Below are 23,297 nucleotides of genomic sequence, written 5' to 3' on the forward strand. Positions count from 1 at the left end.
TAGATGCAATAATTGTACATTGCTTTCTGCAGCTACCAGCCGAAAACCAATACCAGTTAAGGTATCCAAGATTCTTGCCGAAGCAGCGCATGAAGTAGGCAGAATTCTATGTGAAATTGGAGCCCCTTGTATAGACGACGTAAGCAAGGGTTCGAACCTTATGATAGCCTTCTTTTGCTCAGGATTTCAAGAAGTACTAAAAATAGACTACAAACAACTGTTTGGATGAAACCAAATAATGCTTGGAGATATCCTTCAGATTAAGCCAGTGCAAGGCCAACCACATTTTAGGTATGAATGCTCACAAAATGTCATAGCACATATGGGAGCACAGGAAATATGTCTCTCTAGCTCATCATGTAGTACACAGAGCTAGCAGAAAATATGCATCAAGCCGTTGACTCCAACAATGATCACATGCTAAAAAACACCAGAATTACTGTACTTTCTAAATATATTAAATCAATACTAAGCACGAGGCTTGTCAGCAAAGTCCATGCAAAGGTAACAACCGGCCCTCAACAAATACAGTTGACATGCTAAAAAATACAGCCTGTCTGCTATATGTCCGCATTAACAGGCTGTGCACATTTTCATGAAAATATACTTTGAAATGACAAGCATTGAAGACGGACATCTTCCATATCAAATACATCAGTACATTAAAAATTATCTGTATTTGCCAAAACGCCATTTTACATATGAATCAACTAAAACATTCATTGTCCAAAATAGCTGGTTTAGATATCTGCTGTCACTTTGCATTAACTGTACAGTCATTCTGCCGTGGAATATAGACTAAACTTAGAGTTGGCTTTTCAAGTTGTTTTACAGCCATCCCCCAACCAGGACACAATTCAGTTTGGCATTGTACACTTTGACCAACACAATGAAACTGGAAAGATTGCATGATAGTCTGCATGATTCCTTCTTTTCAAACGGATCGCGAAATCCAACATGTCAAAAGCATCTAAGACGTCAAGTAGAATGAAGGTGGTCGTAACATTGCAGTCAGACAGTTTCCTGATATCATACGTTACAGCAAGAAGGACGCAGTCAGCTCCTCTACCAGAACAGCATTCAACTCATGATGGATCATGATGAAGGCTTTTTTCTTGTAGTTGGGTAATTAAACCTCTTACAAGTAATTTCCTTGGGCATGATTACTGTGCGATAGGCTAGAAATGTCCTAGGTCTAGTGTGTCAAAAAAGACAGAGGGCCTCATTACAAATCAGGCGGTCCGGAAATAACGGTGGCGGTAAACCCGCCTGATCCCGACTCCTGCAGGCGGGAGGTGATGTTCCCGCCAGGTCTGACCTGGCGGGTTTAACACCGCCCGCCTGCAGGCGGATGAGGAAACACCGGCAGCATTACGAGATGCTGCCGGTGTTTCCATGATCCCCATTCCCATTGAGTCCCATAGGACTCAATGGGAATGGGGATTAACACCATTCCGCCTCCGTGATTCCCAGGAAACTGGGTTTGTAATGCCCCGGTAATTCCGGGAATCACGGAGGCGGAATGGTAATACGAGTTCGACAGTAACCAGGCGGTTTTACTCGTAATGAGGCCCAGGGTGTAGTATTAGCGCATTTGTTTCGATCTTCTTGGGTGAGAGGATTAAGAAGTGTTATTTTAGGATAGAAGAGATCATTAGGCAAGCCAATTGTTTTGCATTTATTGACAGACTATCAAAAGATTCTTGTTTATGAGGATTGATTGATTAATTGATTGATTGATATGTTATTTATAATGCACCTATACACATGTGTTTCAAGGCACAGCCAAGCAAGGGGGGGGGGGGCGCAAGGAGGAACAAGACAAATGATCTTATTAGGCCTAATATCATTTAGATCGTGCAAGTGCGCAGACAAGAAGTGCAGGGGAAGGGTATGGGGAGAAGTGTACCCAGAGCAGCAGGGCCCTGAGTTAAGTGCAAGGGAGGTTGGAACTCCAAGGGGAATCATACCCAGGTACTGCATGGTAGGTCAGGTGGCAGTGCAGGAAGGCCAACAGACAAGTGCAGGGGGACTGGACAGGGGGGGGGGCTGATGTCCTGTATGACTCAGAGGAACACCAAGCAGCCAGTCAGCATAGCGGTGCAGGAAGAAGGGAAGGCTAGCACAGGAGAGGCAGAGGGAAGGAAGTGGAGAAAAGAAAGGTCTTGAGGTGCTTCCAGAACTTAAGGAGGTCCGGCACAAGGTGGAGAGAGGTAGGGAGGCTTTTCCAGAGGGACGCACCTACAGAGGGTAGAGATCTACCACCCAGTCTCTGCTTGGAGAAGCAACTCACCCACAGAGAACTGGAAGTATACAAGCAGAGGGCTCTAGAAGGAAGGTACTTAGGAAGAGAGCATTGGAGAGAGTAAGGGCCCGGGCCCCGGAAAACCTTGTGGATGATGCATAGGGACTTGAATTTGATCCTTGCAGCCACTGGGAGCCAGTGAAGTGATTTCCGAGCCAGAGAGATGCGCTCCCTGGGCTTGAAGCCAAGGATAAGTCTTGCGGTCCTGTTCTGGTGCACAAGGGAGTGCTTGAGGGGAGAAGGGAAAACTCCAGTGGTGAAAGAGAGGTTGCAGAGATCGGCCAACGCTGGAGCGAGAGTACCAATGTTGTCCTTAATGGTTCTGGAAGGGTAGGCATTCACCTGTTTGGATGAAACGTTCATGGACTGGACTTGTCTGGAAACCTCATCAGATGTGACAGGAGAGAGGGAGGAGAGAAGGAGAGGAGAGGGAAGGCCAAGGAAGACCACAGAGAGGTAGAGGGTGGGAGGGGAGAAGGGGAAAGTAAGGACAGGATGTCCTGGGTTTTGATGGTCAAATGAGAGTCCAGGGCCAAGCAGAGGGTCTAGCAGGTGTAGAAGAGGAAAATACTGCAATAGGATTGGCCAGCTCCTTGCAGATATTGAATAGTTTGGCCGTGTTGATAGAGGCCGCTGAGATGCAGGCTTCAATATAGACCCTCTTTTTAGAGAGGATGGATAGTCTGCATTGCCTTTGGGGTAGGTAGCAGGTCAGTTTGTCAGAGGGTGTACCTGGAGCTCCCCATTTCCGTTCAGCTGCTCTGCACTTGCATTTTAGAGCGGCCAGATTGGAGTCATACCAAGAGTTGCACTTTTTGGCAGGCTTCATGCAGATGCTCATGACAGGGGCAAGGATGTCCAGCGTGTTAGAGATAGAAAGGTGAAGGTTGGAAAGGGCTATGTCAGGATGGGAGTCAGTCTCAGGAGTAGGTGGTGGAGAGAAAGTGGAGGCAAGGGGTGCCACTGAAACTCATTTCATAGGTGGAATGACCGTGAAGGAAGGTGGCAGTGATGTGTGGGCCTTTCACAAGGGGACGGGAAGCTTCAAGTGAGAAGAAAGAAGAAAGTGGTCAGGAGCATTGAGAGGATTAGAGAGGGGGATGTCAGAAGAGATGCGAGCATCCAAGGTATGCTGGCAGAGTGAGTCAGACCAGAGGGTAGAATGGAAAGGGCGAGAGAGTTGCAGAGGTTGCAGAAAAACCCTGAGGAGTCTGGAGAGTACATGTGTATGTTGAGATCCCTCAGGAGGAGAAGAGCTGGGAGGTAGAGGAAAGGAGAAAAGTGAGATCAGCCCATTCAGAAAGGAAGAGGGTGGCCTGGCCAGGTGGCCTGTAGAAGGTGGCCAAGGTCAGAGAAATGGGCAGGAAAAATAAAGAGCCTTCAGACCAGCCATTCGAAGGAGGAGTAGGTTTGAGTGGGGATGACGGAGGCAGGAATTCACTCATGAAAGATCAGGGCCACTCCGCCTCCGGGCCTGTTGAGCCTGGGCTTTGAGAGGATCTTGTAGCTCTCAGGGAGGAGTGTGTCAAAACTCGTGACAGAGCTGGCCTTGAACCATGTTTCGGTAAGGGTGAGTACATCAAGGTCCAGGAGTTCAAGAAGGTGGCAGATGTCAGAAGAGTGTTTGATAGCAGAGCGAGAGTTGAGATTAGCGATGCAGAGCAGGTTGCCACTTTTGAAAGACTTCCAGGGGGGTATAGGGGAGAGAGGTACCCAACAGAAGTGACAGAGGACCCTGAGAGGAGAAAGTAGGAGGCGGTGGAGGAGCCAAAGAGGTTGTGGATGGTGAGGGGGCCAGAGAGGTAAAGGTCACTAGCGGCATAGGAGCCGGAAGAGAGGAAGTTAGCAAGGGAGTCAAAGAGGGAGAAGACAGGGAAGCCAAGGTGGTAGAAGGAGGTGGGGGAGGGGCCATAGAAGTGGTAGCAGGAATAGCAAAAGGAAGGATGTTGATGAGGCGAGCGAGGCACCTCTCAAATAGTAGGAGGTTGGGCTGAGGCCCCTGTACCAGGATGGTACCATTGAGATAGACATTAATGATGACTCTGGAGGACTGGGAGGAGGCTAATAGAATCTCCTATCATATGCCACCATTAATGGGTGAGGAGGAATAAGGAGAGAGAAAAGCGACCATATGCAGGGTCCATAGGTCGGATGAGGGAATGACAAAGAGGATGTCGGTTAGAGTTTCTCTGTTGAAAGCACTGACGTAGGTGTCAGTGATGGGAATGCCTGGGTTGGGGACCAAGGTGTCCTTCTTAAACCTGTTCCTACCAGTCTTAGTGAGAGGGGAAGGATAGGAGATAGAAAAATAGTTCGAGAAGATGGGGGAGATAGAGAGCACCATAGTGGGTGTGATACAGGGAGGAGAGGGAGTCGTGAGAAGGCGAAGCGAGAAGAACACTGCAAAGAGCTATGCCTCAGAGGGTGCACAGGGAGGGGATAGGAGGGAAGTGGGGAAAAACACCAGGCTAAAACAGGGGGCAGAGAAAAAAACAGAATAGCAGCAGGCAGTGAGAAGAACAGTGAGAAATAGGGGGAGGTGGTCAGTGTCACCATGCAACAGTAGAATCACACCAGGCGGCCAAGCAGACAAAAAAATCATAGGGCACGCTCGGAATTGCTGAATTTACAGATCAATGAAGGATTGTAGACGTACCTAAATTCGAATTTATTTAGAAGGCACTGTTAAGTATAAGAAACGAGATGGCTGCACAAATGGGAGGTAGACCTAGATTTAAAACGCCTAGAAGAGGTTTTCAACATGCGGTCAAAAACAGAGTATTCTAAACATTCAGATTTGATTTTCAACAAGAGGACATACTCAGCATATTAAAACAACTAGATTGGATTTTAGGCCGTCCAAAACCACACATTTAAAGCACCTAGATAAGATTTTAACATGCAGTCAAACAACCTTAACACACAGCGACTGTCAAACAGTCAAACATCTACTTTTAAACAGATAGAATTGCAGGTGGGTAAATATGTTTCGGCACTCTTAAGAAGGAAATGGGGGTTAAACAATAGTACGCAGTAGAGAACAGGATTTCAGTGAGATGTACCCTAAGTAAACATGGATACGTTTGGTGCGGAAACAGTAAGCACGCAGTCTGAGAGAAGGGAGGCAGCAGGCAGCCAGATGGAGGAAAGGGACTGGGGCGGGAGACGCCACGTCCCTACCGGTGCAAAGTAGTGGCTAAATGAATCAAGGTTCTAAAATGCAGGGATAATTCAAGTTGCACATAGTTCAGTGTGGGCTGTGGGTAGCTTGCATCGACAGCATGGAGGGGGCCGTCTGAAAGATTGAGTGAGGCTGGAATGGTGTCGGGCTATTGCCATTAGGAGACATTTCAGTGGGTGGATGAGTGAATCCATTTTAGGATCTAGGGCCTTTGCAATGATATTTCCCCCAATGTCACTGATCTTTACCAGAAAGAATAAACGACTTTCTTATAAAGCTGTACTGATTGTTCGAAGGGATTGAGAAAGGTTTTGTTTCCAAGAGATTCTTAAGGACATTGAAAGGATATTCAGAGTTGTTGTTCACTGACATGGGGTGGTCAACAAAGTACTCTTTTTTGGCTGAGATTAATTGAAGTGGGTGTGTTTTTTGGAGGTGGCTTTGGTCTGATAATAGTACTGCCAAATGCCATTTTCTTTCTAGATGTTGAGGGTTTGCTTCAACTTCAAGCAGCTAACGTGTATCACATGTTTCTGATGGGCATTTGGTTTTGCTAAAGCTTATGGTCTTGGATGCGGCGGAATTCATGACTGTGAAAAGACGCTTTAAATAACGAATGTAGGGCCTGGGGAAAACATTGAATGATTCTTTTAATCTGTATATTATGGGTTTAGGGTGTTAATGAGGCGATATTCCCCTAGGTGGCGGGCGACCCTATAGGTAACTTCCCACCACCCAAGCTAAGGGCCCGAGTGCAGTGAGGATCCCTTAACAAGGGTGGTGGGCCCTTACCTACAGGGTTGGCCCGAAACTGAGGGGCATATCGCCATTAGCACCCATGGAGATTCCTACACGGGTGCTAATAGGGTCTTTTTTAATAAAAAAAGGAACGAAACGTTCCTTGCTTGCATGTCCAAGCGCCGGCAATGCTGCTGTTCCTGAAGTCATTTTTAATTTTGATGACTGGGTCATCATGGGCATGAAAATGGACTTTGCAATTAGCAGCACTGGGCAGTGCCGAGCCGCACAACAAAGGTAGGTTTATTATCTTTTTCATTTAAAAAAAAATACACCATTAGCACCCATGTAGGAAACCACACGGGTGCTAAGGTGATGGGCGAGCGGGCAAGGGAAGCGCCCGACACCAATGAAAATGCTCGGAACGAAGGCGTTCCTTAGTGAATACAACCTGCATTCCGAGCATTCTCATTGGTTGGCGGCGCCTCCCAGAGTGATACTTGTGAGTGAATGTGTGACATATCTCAGGTACTGAGATATGGAATGAAAGTCTCTGGTGGTCAGACAATAGCATGGTAAGTAGATAGTACACAGAGAGGCAGAAATCAACACTAGGTATTTGATCCAGTGTATGTCTGGTAGAATCGGTAGGTCCTTAAACTTGGTAGGTATGTCCAAAGCCAGAGAAGCAAGTTAGGAAGGTTGCATTCACCGGTAGGCCATCATATTCCAGACAGAAATGATTATTAGATGGGAGCAAGAGTGGAAATGGGGTTCAAAGATCTGAGAGGGCATGACAGAATTTTGAGTTAGGCTGTAATGTATATGATCATTCATTTGCAAGAAAAAAAGGCTGAGAGCATGAATGAATGAATTAATGTTTTTTAACAAGCTTAATACCTGAGACCAACAGTCTCTAAGTGCAATACCGGACCGGGATTCAAAACAGTGTTAATCTGCTTTGTCTTGCTTCCAAGACAAACACATTGCCTCTGGCCTCCCATCCCATGCATGTCAGGTGTATGTTATGTTGAAACTGGTTTGTCTAAAAATGGCAGGTATAAGGATGCCACAGTTGTATCACATGTACATGTTCTAAAGTGTATGCTATATAAATAGCTGTTTGTTAGGGTAATTAACAGGGAACTAAACTGCCACATATGGGAAGGAGGTGACAGGAAGTATTAGCCAGGGACAATCCAAGGAGTGAGAGTACAATCCAAGGAGTGAGAGAAAGATAAAAGGAAGCAGCAGGGAGGAGGGTGTGTGGGATATGAGGCTGTGGTCAGAGGTCGAGGTGGGGTATGACCAAGAGACCAGAAGGAGGGAGGAAGGAGCGGCAGACTGCGGAGGGGCTTGTGGAACAGGTATGATATTGGCTACAGAGTGGACGTGGTACTGCAGTGTGGGTGTTCATGTTTGTGTGGTAAGTGTATAGAAGAGCTAGTGTAAGGAGTGGTTGTGAAGCGAATGTAAAAAATTGAAAGGAGGATGTTTGTTAAGTTTGGAGGGAGGAGGGGAGCAGAAGTGTGGGAGAGGAGAGGAGTAGTGTGGAGAAGGGAGTATTAGTTAAGAGAAGGGAGTAGTAGTCATGGAAGGAGGCGGAACATCAAAGGGTGGGGACAAGACCAAGGAGGAGTGAAACATCAAATGGACAGAAGTTTGGTGGGAGGAGTAAGGAAGGGGACAAAACAGAAAGGAAGAGGTGAGAGTGAGTGTGGTAGAAATGCTTGAATTAAACAACGTAATTGCAGGGTACCTTCATCACTCCCTTTGGAACAATTACTGTTGGATAGTGTAGGGGGAGCTAGGAAGTCCCTGAGGGAGTCTTTTCATAAAAGTCATTCAGCCTTTACATCCTCACCCTTAGCAGAAGGTAGAACTAGTCAGTAGGGGTCAATCTTCTGTATATACTAATCGTGGTCAGGGACTTCTGGGTTTGGGTGGAGGTTATACACTAGCCAGGAGAGAGGGGGATGGCCATAGGTCTCATAAAATGTTCATTTAAAACCGTCTCTTAGGCTGGGAAAACATCTTGAGCCATCTGTGAAGGTTCCGCCTTCATCGAAGCTACAGCCTTTGCAGTGTCTCTGGGTTTCACCCACCACAGTGTCGTGTCTTCTTCATACTTGTCTCCTCCTCTGTACAGCTTTTTAAGCCTGCGTTCCTCGCTCTACAGTGGATGCTCCCCCCCGCTTCGGAGGATGAGTGGGCTTTAAGTTCCTCCCTAGAATGGAAGAAGAAACATGATTGGTGCTGGCTTCCATGAGAATATAACAACAAATACATGTCAGAAACCAAGCCTTCCACATTAAAAATCCCTTGCACATAACTGCCCTGTTCACTTCCCATCTAACCAATAAACATGTCAGACTTATGGGAAAAGGAAGGTGGGGTGATAACTTTTTTGGGCCATTCCTTGTACCCGGGTGATGGGGCGGGAGTGGTCACCCCAGTTGGATCCTGCGTTACCTGTCTCCTATGTAGGGTATTGCATAGTGGGTTCACCTCCCTAGTCCCAAAGCTGGTGGCTCCCCCTTGGGGAGAAGGGATGAATTATTTGTATTTGCTGTATACCCCTTCCCTTAGGGTGTGGCTCTTCACTAATTGATCTGTGGGAAACCGACTGAAAAAATACACATTTTCTTGCTATTTCCCTTTCTGTGTTCTACTGCAAAGCAGAACGGCTGTAGGTACAGAAATCTCCTCATTACCCTGGCGTTAAAGTATTTTCTCAAAGACATCCAAGTTAGGTGGGAATGATCGGTGATAAGGTGGAATCTTCTTCCTGTCAGACAATACTTCAGAGTGGTGACACCGTGACAGCCCATTTTAATAGCCAGGGCCTTCAAATCTACACTAGGACATTAGATCATATGTCCGTGGGATTACTCAACTGTTGTTGAAAACAGGATTGGAAAAATACGAGGCGGTGTAGCTGCAAAATGACATTAAATATGAATACAAAAGTTTTCAATATTTCAGGCGCAGCACATGCTTTACATATAAAATCATAACATCCCTTTGGATTTTGTTTTTATATACCATCATCCAGGCTCGATTGCCAACTTCATAGAGGATCTTGATAATTAAGTTGCACAATTGGTGCCTTTTTTCTCTCAAGCATTTGTTTGGGTGACCTTAACCGTTGTTTGGAATCTCCTACAGGGCATGCAAGAATTTGTATTGATATTCTCGAAAATCTAGGCCTTGACCAAAAAGTGAAACACTTGGCTGGTCATTTGTTTGATTGTATTTTCATTAATAAAGTCTCATTAAAAGCTGGCTGGCCTTTATGGCTTCCCTGGTCAGACCACGCCAAGGTCCCCTTTAGAGTTCCAGTTAATCAGCCCCTATCTCCATTACCAGAATGCTCAATTCAGAAATATATTCTCAAATGGAGCAATATCTCTGCGGATGCTTTTGTTATGACATTCTGTAGTCTAACCAAGTATAATCCAGACGTGGGTTGGTTTCCTGATCCATGTTCCGCACTAGCTCATTTTTTTGACAAACTACAACAGACAGTGGTGGTTTATCCTGCCCCAGCCAAATCGAAAAATATTAAGACACCTTTACAAATATATAATCCTTGGTACAACGAGGAAATAAGAAAGACTAAACAGACCGCTCGCATCCTTGAACATCACTCCTTTCTGACCTATTATCTGAAACAAGTACATGGCTACAAAAAAAGATCAAATGAACCAAAAAAATATATCTTGCCAATTGTCTACTCACCAGTTCTAATAGCAGTAAAGAAATGTTTCAAATTCTACTTGAATTCTACAAAGTACACAACGCTATTCCCACTATGATATCCTCTCAATCCTCAGTGATGAATTGGCCAAACCTTTTGAGTTCAAGATCAACTATTAGAGCCAAACTGTTGAAGGCATCTCTGGTTTATGATCCAGAAACCTTTATACCTTTATCACAGCTGATTTAGGTAGTCTGGTTCAGGCATATATGTTTGATACTGCTGAGCTGATAGAGACGCCTATACTTCATCTCATGGCTAAACGAAGACCATCAGGGTCCCCTCTTAATCCCTGACCTGCCTATCTCCTTAAAAAGTGTGTAATTGCATTCCAGCAAATATTTATAAGATCACCAACCAATCTCTGCTTTCTGGCATTATACCTAATTTATTAAAACTACTGTAGTGCACCTTCAATTAAAAAGCCATCCTTGGACTAAACTTGCCCAAAATGTTATTGTTCTATTTCTCACCTGCCCTCTATTGGCAAGCTGTTGGAGGTTGAAGTGACCTATCAAATTCAGACTTTTGCAGGGGGCGGGGGGAAATAGCTTCATGAAGCCCAAGCCGGCTTATGTCACAGCCATAACACAGACTCACGAGTTATGGCAGCCCTTGATGATTGCATCCAGCAGTACTGGAGTCTTCATCCTTTTGGACCTGTCCACAGCATTTGACACTGTAGACCATGATATTGTTTTGGGTCTCCTATATAGAATGTACCTGAGGGGAATACCTTGGAAGTGGGTTAAATCGTGTATGACTGAGCATTGCCATCTCATATCGGTGTCTCCTTTCCAAATCTCTCTAAAGTCTATTATTTGCAGTGTTCCTCAAGGTTTATCTTTGAGTCTGCTTCATTTTAATCTGTACATGAAACCTGTGGCGGACCTTATTTTTGCCGCTGGGCTGTGCTTTGATACGTTGCTGATGACACCCAACTTGTCCTTCGATTGGATAGCCTTGATCCAGACCCCATGGAAGGCATGAAAACTTTCATATAACAAGTTGGATCCTGGATGTCACCTAACTGACTGTCACTCAACGCACAAAAAACGGAGTCAATGTTTTGCAAACATAATCCTACTTGAACTGTGGTGACATCTCCCCCACAACTTTGGGAGAACCAGATAGGTTACTTTTTGGCCTTCTTTGTTGGGTGTTCTCAATGCCCCAGTTACATATGTTCAGAAACTGTGTCTGGTTTGACCCAGATTGATAAACTCACTAACAGCTTTTTTTCAGCAAAAGTCTTTGAAACAGGTTCTTGACTATTTTAGCTTTCCTGCTCGGGTTCAAATGATGAATGCTTTCATTTCAAGCCGCCTAGATTACTGAAACACTCTGTACCTTGGCCTTCCAAAGAAAAAGATCTTTAAACTTCAGTTCATTCAGAATGCGGGTGCCCACCGTCTATTTCATCTGAACAGACTGGTTCATATTGCTTCAGTATTTAATCAAAAAGAAGGGACGTGAACATATTTATTTAACACAACATGTTTGCCCTCAGCAATCTGAAACCCGATCACACAGTCTATCTAACCAAATGCAAGCTGCGTCACGTACAATAAATGTCATGTGTCCAATATTAAAATATCATATTTAATTCATTTGCTAAACAGCACAAATATCAAAAAACATTCACTAAAAAATGCATTACATCACATACAAAATATACAATGTTATAAAAGTGGTAATTATTCCACACATATTCAAATTATACACTCATTTAAACATTCTAAACAGTAGCTAATTCAATTGTTCTTATTTCCTACTGTGTGTAACAACTTAGCCCAACTTATACAAGTTTCTGTCCTGGATGTTTATTATTAACTGGACATTCTTCAGGGGCGACAAATTGACTTGTGCTTCTTGTAGACTTCTCTCTATGGTTCCAATTTCTAGAGCTGAGGGTACATACAATATAAAAACAAATTATTACCTTGGCATAATAGGTTCTTTTACTTCACCCAGCCAGTCCTAATCACCATTAGGATACATCAAGTATATATTTTATAAGATACTAGTGCTTACAACTTGTAATCTCTTTCATGTAGTACAAGTTTGTTTAGACAATCACAATTTTGTCCTTCACTATACACAGTGTTCGGGAGAGATATAGAACCTATCACAACACATTCTTTGTTATACTCATCAAATCATAATGGCAATTGATGAATGATCAAATCAGAGAATACACACATCTATTCTCAAAACTCAGAACGTTCCTCATACAATCTAACTGGGGTAACACCTCACCTCCATTCCAATAATGATTTTCCTGTCGTTGTGGGCAAAGTACATAAGCCAGCCTCCAAACCAGATCAAATATGCAGTTAGTATTCTGTCAAAAAATAGGACACCCTGTAAGTTTCTCAAAATGCAGAAAAAAACAGAAAAAAACAGAAAAAAACGGGCCGAAACAATAAATAGCAGCCAAAAAGAAATAAAAGGAAACAAATGGGAAAGATCATACCTTTTTGTCCCTCAATTGTAAAATAGTACTATTATAGGGTCTGTAGTCTTGTCAATACTTTTCCTGAGCCCCAATGTTTTTTTTATTTCATAGTACTCCGTGGCAAGGGTCTTCCCTAGAATGAGGATGTAATAAACACCATCACTCACTTTAGCAAGTAAATACATCAAAGGAAAAAATCCTGATAAAGCATCCCATTAGTTCCCCAAATCTAGGTCCCCCAGCTTACCATTAGTAGTGCTCCAGCCGTAAACCATCCGCAGAGTATTCTTATTCTGCTGCTGATCTGCTCGCGAACGCGAGTTTCTCTATTTATCGAAAGCGCCGCGGTCGTGCGCCCACAGATGACGTAATCGCGTAAAAACGTGATGCGATGATGTCATCGCGTGCAGTGCAACGCCGTGACGACGCCAAAACCAGTGTAGCTACCCCAGCAACCCGTGAGTAAAGCCACTGCATGAGCAAGAATAATACCCAAGCACTCATCCGGGCTCATCCATATGTTGTAAACAATAGGAGAAGGAAAGAATAAAAACACATATCTCCATTAATGTCGGGGCCCTACGGGGTGCAGATAGTTAATCCCCATCCAAATATCCAAAAAACAGTCCAACTACAGTGTGTAACAGTCTCTGCATGAGCTAAAAGATGGATTATTAAGGGCAAAGGCACAGTGCCAAATTTATGTAGGAACTCCAGTAATTGCTGGTATTAGTCATGCACCTTTAACAGGTCCAATCAACATTAACATATAAATACACTGAGTGGGCAAAACTCACCCTTTTAAAGATAAGTCATTTCTAATAAATAGTACAAAGTACAAAGTACCCTGCCCCCATCCTGTACTTCTGGGAGTTCTTCAAAGTGAATTCCTATTTAACAATAGGTACATCGTGATAGGAAAAACCATCAGACACTACAAGACACGTCCTTCAATGTTAATCGAAAACACAAGAAAATAATCTATTTGATGTTATGCCACTCAATATTTTCATTAAGTCCTGTTACATGACTATTAGTTAAAAAAATTAACTTTTGTTCTAAATTTAACAGTTTTCTATTGATATCTTCCTGTGTCTTCCCTTTCACTTTTTTCAAGATGCACCATTCAAAATCCATGAAAGAATGGCCCCTCTCATCAAAATGTTTCACCAGTGGGGCCTTTTCAACATGGTTCCTAAGGCAGCTCTTGTGTTCTATCATCCGTGTCTTGCATTTTCTGTTGGTCTTTCCTATGTACAATAAGGCACATGGACATCTAATCATGTAGATCACATTATTTGTTTGACAATTAGTATGTTCCTTCATTTGCCATTCTGATTTCAAACCCAAATTTACAGAGGTCATTTTGCGAGTGAGAGGGCACATAATGCAATCGCCACACGGATGATGTCCTACAACCCTAGGTAGTCCCCATAAAGTACTCTGTCGCACTTCAGAACTATACGTTTTCTGTACATCATTACGCATCACCAAATTACGAATATTAGTACTTTTCTTGAAAGCCACTAAGGGAGTTGGAATGGTCATTATCTTCTTCCAATTTCTATGAATGATGTTTTTCACTTTGTAAGAGAGATTACTAAAGGTATTGACAAAAACCAATGGGCTCTCTACCTTCTCTCTATTTTTCTTTTCAAATAGAGCTTCTCGATGATTGTTAAAAGTTTGTTTGGCTGATTGCTTCACAATCTTAGCAGAGTAACCTCTCTCAATTAGTTTGTTAATCAAAATGTTAGCCCCATCTTCATAGTCCAACCTAGTGCTACTGTTACGTTTAAGGCGTAAAAATTGCCCAAAAGGCAAATTATCACGTACGTGTTTAGCATGGTGACTCCCGTAATGCAATAATGCATTCCTATCGGTGCTTTTTACAAATGGTTTGACCCATAGTTGATTATCCCTATGATAAATAGTCAAGTCCAAATAATTAACTTCATTAGAACTCATAGATGCTGTGAATTTTAGATACCTGTTCTGATTGTTTAACCACTCCACAAAATTGTTGGCTTCTTCCAATGTTCCATGCCATACCATAAAGACATCATCAATATATCGTAGCCACTGAGATACTTGATGTCTAAAAGGATTGACCCCAGAGTAAATAATGGTTTGTTCCACCATATCTACGTATCATTTTGCTAAATTCGGGGCCATTGCTGCCCCCATGGCAGTGCCTTCCACCTGCATGTAAAATTGGCCCATAAATTGAAAAAAGTTTTTAGTAAGGGCCATTTCAGCACACCAAGTAATGAAAGCATTACTAACCGGATGGTTGTCCTCACGCTTTAAAAGGGTTTCCTCCACTACCTCTAAAGTAGCTCTCTGGGGGATGTTAGTATACAGGGATTGTATGTCTAAACAAATTAATATATCGGTAGTAGGGTCAAACAAGAGTCCTTCAATTTTTACAATAGCGTCTCTGGTGTCCTGAACATAGCTCTTCATTTGATTCACAAAAGGGCGTAAATAAAAGTCTACATATTTGGATAAAGGTTCCAAAATTGAATTTACGCCCGACACTATAGGCCTGCCCGGAGGTTTATCCTTGTTTTTATGGATCTTGGGCAATATGTAGAATATCGGAATCCTCGCTGTTTCCCTGGTAAGGTAATCACCTTCCTGTTTGCTAATATGCTGTAATTCTACAGCTTTTTCAACCTTTTCCCTTATCTGTTTCATAATGTCTGGACTAGGATCCTGTTCAATTTTAAGATAGCTGTTATTGTCTGCCAGTAACCTATCGCATTCATTTATATAGTCTTTTTTGTTTAGAATAACAATAGCGCCACCCTTATCTGCCTGTCGAATCACTATTTCCTCATTATTGCCCAGATTGCGTAACATAGTGATTTCAGATTGACTCAAATTGGAATTTTTAGGTATCCCTTTCTTTTCCAATTTCTGGATCTTATGGAGTACCTTTTTTTCAAAAACCAATGATTCCGGAGAATGGGTATGCTGTGGGGGGTAGAAAGTAGATGGATTTCTTAAACCGCTATAGTTGGTGTAAATACTAGCTGGTTGGTCTTCAAAAAACTCCTTCAAATGTACCTTACGCATAAAAGCGTTAAATTCTAATCTAAACTCAAAAGGGTTATGATGTTTAGACACCACAAAATCCAGACCCTTGTTAAGACAATGCTCCTCTTCCTTAGTGAGAATCTTGCTGGATAAGTTCACTACCAACCCCGGTGACTGCGTGTCTGCATCCGGTCTGTTGACCAATCTTGCCGACTGTTCCCTCTGCCTAAAAAAGGTGGGCGTCTAGATCCATTTCTTGTGCTCCTGTTCCCTCTTAAATTACGACCCCTTTGTGAAGGGGCATTAGTATTTCTTCCTCTTTGCCCCCCCTCATTAGTATCTTCATTGTCATTGGATGAGCCACCTTCCTCACTAGAGCTAAAAGAAGTGTTCCTGAACCTCACTCTCCGGTTAGTTTTCTGTCCTTCGACAGGTGCTCCGAAATTATAATCTTTCATAACATATCAAAAAGCTTTTTCATGTTCAAAACTGGCTAAATCTTTTTTAAGCCTCTTAATTCTTTCTGCACTAGATTCTAATTTAAAATTCTGCATTTCTTTCATATGAGCATCTAATTTAGTTTTGAAGCTTTCAATATCAAAATTCTTTTTCATTTCTTCTTCTATTTTGTTCAGGTCCACCATAATCTTTTTTGTGGTTTCTTGGGCTGTTTCGATGATTAATACTAACCAGTCCCTCCCACATTTATTAGCTATATAGCTCCATTTTAATTTAAAATCTGCATTATCCAAAAATAATCTTGGTTCATTGCGTACTATCAGGCCCTGGGGTAGTGCCTGGTTCTTAAGATACTCCAACATAATAATCGCATGTAACTCGGTACGTACAAGCCTCTTTCGGGTTTGTGTGAGCTCATTCCATTTATCATCTTTGTTAATGTCACTTAATTCGCTATCTAAGCCCAACTCCGGTATCGAATTCAAAAGTTGCAAAATATAGTCTTCAGTATAGGCCAAACTCTTATCAGCCGAGGTGGTCATAGTGCCACTTGGATTGATTACAATATGGGGAATCTAATAGTCACAGTGTGAGAATATGTATATGATTATGGTTACCAGTAGTCTCTCCCTACCACCACTGAGTGGAAAAAACCTCCGAGACAAAAAGTTGCCTCACAGAAGCATCAATACATTAGCGGGTTGCCCCACACGACGGTGATAAGCCCTCCTACCAAGTGGGGATATACTCAATATTTAATCAAAAAGAAGGGACGTGAACATATTTATTTAACACAACATGTTTGCCCTCAGCAATCTGAAACCCGATCACACAGTCTATCTAACCAAATGCAAGCTGCGTCACGTACAATAAATGTCATGTGTCCAATATTAAAATATCATATTTAATTCATTTGCTAAACAGCACAAATATCAAAAAACATTCACTAAAAAATGCATTACATCACATACAAAATATACAATGTTATAAAAGTGGTAATTATTCCACACATATTCAAATTATACACTCATTTAAACATTCTAAACAGTAGCTAATTCAATTGTTCTTATTTCCTACTGTGTGTAACAACTTAGCCCAACTTATATAAGTTTCTGTCCTGGATGTTTATTATTAACTGGACATTCTTCAGGGGCGACAAATTGACTTGTGCTTCTTGTAGACTTCCCCCAGAGAGCTACTTTAGAGGTAGTGGAGGAAACCCTTTTAAAGCGTGAGGACAACCATCCGGTTAGTAATGCTTTCATTACTTGGTGTGCTGAAATGGCCCTTACTAAAAACTTTTTTCAATTTATGGGCCAATTTTACATGCAGGTGGAAGGCACTGCCATGGGGGCAGCAATGGCCCCGAATTTAGCAAATTTATACGTAGATATGGTGGAACAAACCATTATTTACTCTGGGGTCAATCCTTTTAGACATCAAGTATCTCAGTGGCTACGATATATTGATGATGTCTTTATGGTATGGCATGGAACATTGGAAGAAGCCAACAATTTTGTGGAGTGGTTAAACAATCAGAACAGGTATCTAAAATTCACAGCATCTATGAGTTCTAATGAAGTTAATTATTTGGAATTGACTATTTATCATAGGGATAATCAACTATGGGTCAAACCATTTGTAAAAAGCACCGATAGGAATGCATTATTGCATTACGGGAGTCACCATGCTAAACACGTACGTGATAATTTGCCTTTTGGGCAATTTTTACGCCTTAAACGTAACAGTAGCACTAGGTTGGACTATGAAGATGGGGCTAACATTTTGATTAACAAACTAATTGAGAGAGGTTACCCTGCTAAGATTGTGAAGCAATCAGCCAAACAAGCTTTTAACAATCATCGAGAAGCTCTATTTGAAAAGAAAAATAGAGAGAAGGTAGAGAGCCCATTGGTTTTTGTCAATACCTTTAGTAATCTCTCTTACAAAGTGAAAAACATCATTCATAGAAATTGGAAGAAGATAATGACCATTCCAACTCCCTTAGTGGCTTTCAAGAAAAGTACTAATATTCGTAATTTGGTGATGCGTAATGATGTACAGAAAACGTATAGTTCTGAAGTGCGACAGAGTACTTTATGGGGACTACCTAGGGTTGTAGGACATCATCCGTGTGGCGATTGCATTATGTGCCCTCTCACTCGCAAAATGACCTCTGTAAATTTGGGTTTGAAATCAGAATGGCAAATGAAGGAACATACTAATTGTCAAACAAATAATGTGATCTACATGATTAGATGTCCATGTGCCTTATTGTACATAGGAAAGACCAACAGAAAATGCAAGACACAGATGATAGAACACAAGAGCTGCCTTAGGAACCATGTTGAAAAGGCCCCACTGGTGAAACATTTTGATGAGAGGGGCCATTCTTTCATGGATTTTGAATGGTGCATCTTGAAAAAAGTGAAAGGGAAGACACAGGAAGATATCAATAGAAAACTGTTAAATTTAGAACAAAAGTTAATTTTTTTAACTAATAGTCATGTAACAGGACTTAATGAAAATATTGAGTGGCATAACATCAAATAGATTATTTTCTTGTGTTTTCGATTAACATTGAAGGACGTGTCTTGTAGTGTCTGATGGTTTTTCCTATCACGATGTACCTATTGTTAAATAGGAATTCACTTTGAAGAACTCCCAGAAGTACAGGATGGGGGCAGGGTACTTTGTACTTTGTACTATTTATTAGAAATGATTTATCTTTAAAAGGGTGAGTTTTGCCCACTCAGTGTATTTATATGTTAATGTTGATTGGACCTGTTAAAGGTGCATGACTAATACCAGCAATTACTGGAGTTCCTACATAAATTTGGCACTGTGCCTTTGCCCTTAATAATCCATCTTTTAGCTCATGCAGAGACTGTTACACACTGTAGTTGGACTGTTTTTTGGATATTTGGATGGGGATTAACTATCTGCACCCCGTAGGGCCCCGACATTAATGGAGATATGTGTTTTTATTCTTTCCTTCTCCTATTGTTTACAACATATGGATGAGCCCGGATGAGTGCTTGGGTATTATTCTTGCTCATGCAGTGGCTTTACTCACGGGTTGCTGGGGTAGCTACACTGGTTTTGGCGTCGTCACGGCGTTGCACTGCACGCGATGACGTCATTGCGTCACGTTTTTACGCGATTACGTCATCTGTGGGCGCACGACCGCGGCGCTTTCGATAAATAGAGAAACTCGCGTTCGCGAGCAGATCAGCAGCAGAATAAGAATACTCTGCGGATGGTTTACGGCTGGAGCACTACTAATGGTAAGCTGGGGGACCTAGATTTGGGGAACTAATGGGATGCTTTATCAGGATTTTTTCCTTTGATGTATTTACTTGCTAAAGTGAGTGATGGTGTTTATTACATCCTCATTCTAGGGAAGACCCTTGCCACGGAGTACTATGAAATAAAAAAAACATTGGGGCTCAGGAAAAGTATTGACAAGACTACAGACCCTATAATAGTACTATTTTACAATTGAGGGACAAAAAGGTATGATCTTTCCCATTTGTTTCCATTTATTTCTTTTTGGCTGCTATTTATTGTTTCGGCCCGTTTTTTTCTGTTTTTTTCTGTTTTTTTCTGCATTTTGAGAAACTTACAGGGTGTCCATTTTTTGACAGAATACTAACTGCATATTTGATCTGGTTTGGAGGCTGGCTTATGTACTTTGCCCACAACGACAGGAAAATCATTATTGGAATGGAGGTGAGGTGTTACCCCAGTTAGATTGTATGAGGAACGTTCTTAGTTTTGAGAATAGATGTGTGTATTCTCTGATTTGATCATTCATCAATTGCCATTATGATTTGATGAGTATAACAAAGAATGTGTTGTGATAGGTTCTATATCTCTCCCGAACACTGTGTATAGTGAAGGACAAAATTGTGATTGTCTAAACAAACTTGTACTACATGAAAGAGATTACAAGTTGTAAGCACTAGTATCTTATAAAATATATACTTGATGTATCCTAATGGTGATTAGGACTGGCTGGGTGAAGTAAAAGAACCTATTATGCCAAGGTAATAATTTGTTTTTATATTGTATGTACCCTCAGCTCTAGAAATTGGAACCATAGAGAGAAGTCTACAAGAAGCACAAGTCAATTTGTCGCCCCTGAAGAATGTCCAGTTAATAATAAACATCCAGGACAGAAACTTATATAAGTTGGGCTAAGTTGTTACACACAGTAGGAAATAAGAACAATTGAATTAGCTACTGTTTAGAATGTTTAAATGAGTGTATAATTTGAATATGTGTGGAATAATTACCACTTTTATAACATTGTATATTTTGTATGTGATGTAATGCATTTTTTAGTGAATGTTTTTTGATATTTGTGCTGTTTAGCAAATGAATTAAATATGATATTTTAATATTGGACACATGACATTTATTGTACGTGACGCAGCTTGCATTTGGTTAGATAGACTGTGTGATCGGGTTTCAGATTGCTGAGGGCAAACATGTTGTGTTAAATAAATATGTTCACGTCCCTTCTTTTTGATTAAATATTGAGTATATCCCCACTTGGTAGGAGGGCTTATCACCGTCGTGTGGGGCAACCCGCTAATGTATTGATGATCATATTGCTTCAGTCCTTAAAAATGTGCACTGGCTACATATGGCTAGTAGGGTTAAATTCAAAATGCTGTGTATGGTTCACAAAGCTTTTTATCACAACGGACCAGCTTTTATCCGTGAACATCTGACTCATTATGTTCTGGGCAGACAGCTAATATCAACCTCTGCCAATCTGTTAGTTTTGCCAAAAATCAAATATCAGCGGTTGGGCAGCACATCTTTTGGCTTTCATGCTCCCAAACTCCCCTCTTCGATCTATTTTGAGTCTCATGTTGTTCCTGAGATGGGGTTTCTTATTGGTCTGGACAGGTGGTGTTGTCTTCAATGCATCAGCACCTCAATACCTTCTCAAGGCAAGTAGTGAGCTTGACAAATCTAATACCAATACCAACACCAGAGCAGTATAGGCCTCTTTGCGAGTGAACAGCTTCCTGCTAGTATATAGGACTGGACACCATCATGCAACTTTGAGATGATGGCCCGAGACCTACTTTGGACGCGTCCGTCTGTAGTATAAATGTGTGATTAAAGTCCGGTCTTTTAAGGAAGGGTTCATCGTAGTTGGCTGTGAGGTAGGCCAACATGTCTGCCAGGTTGAGATTGGTGCAATATAACATTTTTCACAGAATATACTACTGCAGGATGGGTAGAACCTTAAATTCTAACTGCATGAAATGTGGGGTAAGGGGAAAGGAACTTTCTATCACCTGCTATGGGAATGCCCAAAGATTCAGAGATAATGAAGAGAATGTTAACACTATTATCAAGCCTAGTGGATCACTTACTCCCAAAGTGCCCCAATTCATCTCAGTAGATATCAGTGGGTCAAGGACATACAAGCATCTGATCCCCACTGCACTCATGACAGCCAAAAAGGACCTTGTGACTAAATGGTGAATGGAAGAAACACAACTACAGCCAAATGGAAAGAGGGCATGGACCATTGTAGGTCTCTTGACGAGATTACATATAGAAACAGAGGCTTCATTGCAAAATACCGAAGAATATGGGAGAAATGGGATCTAGTTCTATAAGAGACAAAGAGATAACCAAGAAGGCAAAATATGGTCAGATCACATACATACTGAACTACCTGGACAATTGCACACACACCTAGTAGAGAAATAGTAGGATCAATTGAGACAACTAATGTTGCCAGCGGATCGGGGGAGGGTATAAACGGGAGATCTACCATTGTTGGGAGATGTTATATTTTGTTGATTTGAAAAATTAATTAAACTGTTTAAAAATACCTTTTTTGGTCAGGGTGGCTCCATACAAGCTTGTTGGGCTGTGAGTTATTTAGGTGATCAGTGAGCCCATCCACGATAGATGAGTAGTTAGGGATGAACTGCCAATAATATCCTGTCAAACCGAGAAAGACTATGAGTTCCTATTTTGTCTTAGGGGGAAGTGGTAAAGCTAGAGCCTTTACTTTCTTGGCCTGGGGTTGGATCATGCCATTCCCAAGATACTTCATGGCATTTTGTGCTAAATGGCACTTCTTTCGATTGGCCCAGTATCCTGCCCTTTTCAAAGCTCTGGTAACTGCATGTAGGTGATATAAATGTCCCTCAAAACCTTTACTGTGAACAATGATATCACTGTGAAGGTAGAATAGTGTGTCAAGACCTTGTCCATTAATCTTTGGAATGTCACAGAGACATTGAAATGGTATGACAGTAAACTGAAAGAGCCTTTGGGACATAGAAAAAGCTGTCCTCTCCCTAACAGAGGGATTGAAGCGGGGTGCTAATAACTCTTAGTGAGATTGAGGGTGCTGATGCATTTGGCTTATCCCAACCTCACTATGAGCTTGTTAATTCTTTGCATCAGGTAGTTGTGGACGACCCAGATGGTAGTAAGTCTTCAGAAATCAATACAAAAGCACCAAGAATCATCTGGCTTCCTGATAAGCACAATTGGGAAAGATGAGGGGCTCTCTGATGGTTCTATTACCCCTAACATTAGTATGTTGGTAATCGCCTCATATATGATTTAGCAGCGTACCTCTGGCATAAGCTAGGGCTTGAGGTTGATAGTCTGCCCAGGAGGAGTTGGGATGAAGTGGAAAAGGTTCTTAACCACCCCTTGTTTCTAGGAAGAAAATGCAGGGAATTGACTTAATAGGTCTTGCAAATCCTGTTTTTGTGAGTTAGTTAGAAGTTTAGGGATATGTTGAAGCCAGATTCTGGCTCAACTAAGAGGGTTGTCATTTTGTCAGTGGCTGGTTCAACTGGGTCAGCTCTCAAGATGTTGCTTGACATACTTGTGCTTTCTGCCATCTGGGAAATTAGGTAATTTAGAGGCCCCTTGCGTTCAACTGTGTTATAATGACCTTACCACTTAGAGTTACCTATACAAAGGTAATCTCCCAAAAATGTTTGTTTTAGGGGGGTCAGTATCTCAAAACGGGAGAACAGAAACTGAAGCAGTATACTAGAACGAGACAACTGACTACCCCGCTCAATGTCGATGCATACAGAAATAAGGTAAACCGTGTGTAGAGTGGGATACTGTTGCTCTTTGCCGTTTTTCATTTTTTTCGTTGGTATGAGTGAGGGCCCACTGCGGCCAAGGTCAGAGATGCGGGTTGCGCGCCTCTGAAAAGATTAAGTCACACCAGTTAAGGATACCTGTTCGATTTTTGAAGGAAGGCTTGTAAAAGTAGCTGCCCCCACAGTTATGTTTTTTAACCAAACGCTAGAAATTATAGTGTGCGGCAACGAGTATTCCTTAGTGT

The sequence above is a fragment of the Ambystoma mexicanum genome, chromosome 5q, assembly GCF_040938575.1.
Source record: "Ambystoma mexicanum isolate Mex_15411 chromosome 5q, UKY_AmexF1_1, whole genome shotgun sequence".
NCBI lineage: Eukaryota > Metazoa > Chordata > Amphibia > Caudata > Ambystomatidae > Ambystoma > Ambystoma mexicanum.